Genomic DNA, 5,211 nt, shown 5'->3' with positions numbered 1-5,211 from the left:
TAAATATGCCTATGGGGTCTTCAGACTTGGGTCCTTCTTGATTGGAGGAAGAAAAAGTTGTATCTCCTACTACGGTGTGACCCCCGAATGAGGCATCACTCACAGTAAGGTGTGCAGATCTGTTACGCTCCTTCACCTTTCCTCCATGAGGAGTGAAATACTCAACTATTGTTGACATTTAAATAGTTACTGGGCATCTGAATTAACAGTCCCTGAGATGAAGGGGGTAGTCAGGGCCATCCCTACCCATACACAAAGTACGCAGCTGAGTAGGGCACCAGGGAATTTGGGGCACCAAATTTCCTGGTGCCCTGCACAGCTGCGTGCTGCTCCAGCCCCCGCCCCTGCTCTGCCCCAGCCCCAAAGCCCCTGTCCTGCTCTGCCCCCGCCCCTGCTCTGCCCCATCCCCACCCCCACCCCCACTCCCCTGAGGACTGCTGCAGGGCCAGGCCTGCACTCCCCAGCAGCGGGAAGTGCAGCGACCCAGCCCCAGCCGTGCCCTCGGTGAGTCCTGGGGGGCAGTTCCCCCCCCTGCTCCCCCTCGAGCCAGCCCTGCAACCCCCCCTACCGTGAACCCCTCCCCATAAAGGCCTGGGCCCCCACCCCTGCTGGGGGCTGCGTAGGGCTCCAGAATAGCTAGGGACGGCCCTGGGGGTAGTTCACACCTCTCAGAGCTAGGGTTCAAGTTCCCTGTAAAGTCATGCATTGCTTACTCTTGCTTCACATTTATATTTTCTTCACAATCTTAACTAAAAGCTTGTTTCGGGGCAGCTGAGATTCTGGAGAAAGAAAGAGAAGCTTAAGAGAGGGTCAGACCACTATGCCAGACCACCTCATAGCAGCCTACCCTGAGCTCTGATTTCAGAGAGGGAGCACTTTTCCATACACATCTGTTCTATTTCTACTCCTTTTTTAACAGATCCCCTGCAGATTACTTGCTGGTTCATCATTGGTTGATTCCTCCCACTCTTGGTTGGGTCTCACACCTTTACTGCCCTTTGCTCCCCTTTGACTGCTGAATGGAAAACTCCATTCCATTCTCTTCCTTACAGGATGATTAGTGTTAGCTGGCACAAATTACTCATCCCTCCTTTTTAGTCACATTAAACCTTTTATCATCTTCCCACTTTATAACTTGGTATAAAATAATACTAAAAACAATGTAAACTATGAACCAAAATGCACCTCTGATAATGACTAGCGGATGGAGGACAAGGCTGGGAGCCCAGGGTTCCTGAGTTCAAAATCCTAAACCTTCCCCTAGCAGTGCTGCCTTGGCTAGTCACTTTAACCAAAATATTCAAACTCAAGTGCCTCAAGTTAAGCCTAAATTATGGCTAAATCCATAATTAGACAAAAATATGTGATTTTTACTTATTGGCTTCAGTGGGTTGCTCTACCCATTAAAAGACTGCAGCAGTGGACCTCGTACTAGACGCACAATTCCCATTGAATCAGTGTGAGTTGAGAGAGTATCTGAGCACACGTTTTATATTTTTCCACTATTAGGGTGCATAAGTGAGACCGTTATTTGGCTTGTTCAGCTAAGTGTGATAAAAGCAAACTGCAGAAACAAAATTTGATCCCATTTGAACAACAAAACTGTGAACCCTGTCCCTTAAAATAATCATTTAGTTATTAAAAAAACAAACAAACAAACAAACAAACTTCAAGATCAGTAGAGCCAAATGTAGCAAGTAAATTTACATACCAATTGAATTTTGCCTCCAATGAGAACAGGCAGCAGAGAATGGCTCAAACTGAGGGGAGCTTTGGATTTCTGATGTAAACAACCATATTTGCTGCTCTCTCTCTCGGCATAATAAATTTTGAGAATAAGGTTGTCTATTCGTTAGCCTCAGATGTGGTTAGTGCTATCCGGAAAAGTACAAAGTGAGCACAACTATTAATTCAGATCAATATGTGACTCTGGTAGAAAATGTGAAGCATACCTAACCCAGCTAACTATACCCCTGATAAATGTGGTGAGAGCACTGTGTCACCCGTGCCTTTCCTTTCTTTATTTCCATTATCCATCAGGACAACCCAGGAGGGAATGCCTGGGAACTGTATAGGTCTATGTAATAAGGCACAATGCTAATGAGGCATAACAAATTGAGGAAGTATCATGTATAATCCTGATCCCTCATTGACACTATTACCAGTATAGATTTCAATACACCATTTGTTATGTCCTTAACACAGATGAAGTGGGAGGGTGTAGCAGTTACTTCTTCCATCATTGCATTTTTCAAACAGTTGTCATACTCCAAGACAGAATTCTATGGTAATACCCTATGTTTTTTGCTACTGCTGTTTCTCAGCAGGATTTGCTGCTTGTTCTTGTAGGAGGTCAGCCAGACTTTGTCTTTCTCACAGTTTCAGTTTCCTACTGGGATTAAGGGTCTAACATATTTCTGTAGCACATCAGCTGAACCCAAGATAAACAAGCATTCTGAACAACATGGCCCTGATACATTACTGCACTCTAGAAATCAGGGTGTTACAAAGTTTCTCCACTGCAAGATTTTACTGACATAAACCAGGGTGTTTGGATGATTTGGTGTTTGGAAGACATATCAGAATGCACTGAACATTTTAGATTATATGATTTTCAGGGCAGAGACCGTAACTTCATATATGTTTGTACATAGCACACTGCAGCCCCACTCTGGATGCTATCATAACACAGATATTAAACGTAACCCCCCTTTCCTCCCTGGGTTACTCGGGAGCAGGAAACACTCACCTGTGTGCCTGATGTTGTTGACATTAAAGAAGATCCTGAGTATCCCCGTGGTGCTGTTGGATAGGTGGGAATCTTCTATTCACCCCTCTGCCGCAGTCACTTTACTTCTAAAGGAATTTAAAATTGGCAGTGCCTCCACCTGGCTGGCCCCTGTACACACTCAATGGTGTACCTTGGGAACCTTCAGGTATAAAGTTTTTCTAATAATAATATAATCTGTGGTACGGGTGTAACTCAGAAACATCAATTATAAATACATCCAATATACTTAAATTAGAGTTAACGCACCTTTACTTAACTTTAAAAAATCAGGGTATAAAACAGTCTAAGATTAAATGTCACTACTAATTGAAATGCACTGGGGGCAGTTGAATAAGATCAATTAACAAATATAATATACAGTAATAAATGAAACTTACGTAACTGGCATTTACACTGCTGCCATTTACCCCACCCTGGAGCGTACACTCCTCTGGATTTCAGAGCCCTAGACACTTGCTTGCGTGGGCGCACTTGAAGATCTGCAGCTGGAGACAGCACTCTGTTGGTTCTGTGTATCAGTACAGCCAAGGCAACGAGTGCACAACCCCTCTGGCAATTGGAGCTGGCTCCACCAAATGTCAGCAGGTTTCCCCTTCAAAGCGCCGCTTCTCTCCGGCCGGCTGCACGGCTGCCCTCTGCTCGTCCTGAGTCCTCCGGCCCGCAGTCGCAGCACTCCCACCACCCGCACCTCCTGCCTGCTCCCCTGAGGCTGCGGTGAGCCTCCCTCCCTGCTCTCCTGCTCCCCACAGCTTCTACCTCCGCAGCCCCACTCCCGTGGAGCAGCCCCCCAGCAGGGGGCGCACCAGCGCTGAGGTGCCTGGCCCTGGGGCCCCCTGTTGTTGGGGCACTGTGTGTGTTTTATGGTAAATCCGCCCTGCCTGGTATGGACAGAGCGCCACGGCAGCAGTCTCACGCCTTTTCCCAAAATGGAGTCCGCTGCCTGCTCTCCCTGCACGAGGAAGTCTCTCCCTCTTTCCCCACAGCATCATGGGAGTTGTAGTCTCTAAGGCGAGATTGCAGCACAGAGGTTTTTCCCCTGGAACACTCCCAATAAAGTTCAGAGGCCCCTCTAGTAAAGGGTGCCTACATAAAGAATAACAAGCAAGTAGTATTTTAAGGGACACTTTACAAACAATTTATAATGCTATGCTGTACGCTGTTCAAGGAGGCATTATAATACATATTTAACAGACTGAAAAACTGATGCATTGGGCCAGATTCTGCTCTCCTCTCCAGCTACTCATGTGGCACAAGGGGACTAAATTCTGGCCATAGCTGGCTAGTGATGAATTTTCTGGCATAGGTAGAAAAATTCTCTGGCACCTGCTGATGTAAAGCCTGTTTAAGGGGCATGTTGGGAGAGGAGGGAACATAGTGAAGTTGCAGTCTGCCATTCTCTTTCTACAAAGGTTCAAAGTCCCCTAGATTGCTGTAACTGTAATCAACTCCTTTTTTCCTGTGCCAAGCAACGGGGCAGGGGGGAATCAAGACCATGATCACTATGTAGACTATCATTTTGTTTGTACTTAGTAAGTAAGGAACTACTCAAAGTGAGGAAAGGTGGCAGAATCTGGTCCCTAGTAAATAAGGTACTTCAAATAGGGAATAAAAAGAGATTTAACAAAATAAGACAAATAGGTAGCGTAAACAAGGTACTTGATGATGCAGTGTAAAGTTATTATTGCCATTTGCTTGGGAAGACCTTTATAACCACCTTTTACGCATGAGTAATGTGGTCATCTTACATTTGTACATAGCATGTATGTATACATACATATGGATAGTATGCACGAAAATCATGGTAACTCTATGCTACATTATACAAAGAGCACTGCTGTACCTTTATGAGACTGAACTTGATTAGGAATCAGACTCTATAGGAGCTTGTGTTGAATACAGCATATGGGTTTTGGATCAAGTATATTTTTCACTAAATACTTATTGCTTTGGCATAATATACTGATTCCTGTTTAGTATTTTCTTTTCTGGATAAGTGTATTAGTTTGAGGGTATATGCTTTGGTTCAAATATAACTATTTCCTTAAACATGTACTGTACCTGAAAGATTTTTGATTTAACATCTTGACATGCTTTCAAATGATCAAGTGTCACAAAGAGAGATAACTTTTGATGTAATTAACGAGCAAACTGAACAGTTCAACTGTAGCATATCATTTTAGTGATTTAGAATTTCACCAGGCTGTTAAATGCAAGGGTTGATTAATTTTAATAAGATTTCTATCATAAATAGGCATAGCTCTTTCCAAGTTTTGCCAGCACTGAGCCAGACGCCTCCATGTGGCTTTTTGCGCTGAAGTAACTATAGCTAGTATGGGACAGGTGTATATTGTGGCATGTTGTTTTACTTAGACCCACTTGTCAATGTGCAATTTACACCTCGTTACCCAGGCATAGCCTAA

The 5,211-nt window shown here is 44.4% G+C and overlaps 1 long non-coding RNA gene across 1 annotated transcript; it reads right to left on the bottom strand.

The window, feature by feature from the left end:
- Positions 1 to 1,717: 1,717 nt before the first annotated feature.
- LOC119565254 lies at positions 1,718 to 3,378 on the bottom strand. The gene is made up of 3 exons (XR_005223885.2): positions 3,169 to 3,378; positions 2,750 to 2,856; positions 1,718 to 1,874 (listed from the first exon to the last, which is right to left on the bottom strand). It is a non-coding gene; the product is annotated as an uncharacterized LOC119565254 (long non-coding RNA).
- Positions 3,379 to 5,211: the final 1,833 nt, after the last annotated feature.

The sequence above is a fragment of the Chelonia mydas genome, chromosome 1, assembly GCF_015237465.2.
Source record: "Chelonia mydas isolate rCheMyd1 chromosome 1, rCheMyd1.pri.v2, whole genome shotgun sequence".
In the NCBI taxonomy this organism is placed as follows: domain Eukaryota; kingdom Metazoa; phylum Chordata; order Testudines; family Cheloniidae; genus Chelonia; species Chelonia mydas.
The sequence above is the reverse complement of the archived record's forward strand: the minus strand, read 5'-3'. Positions and strand labels throughout refer to the sequence as shown.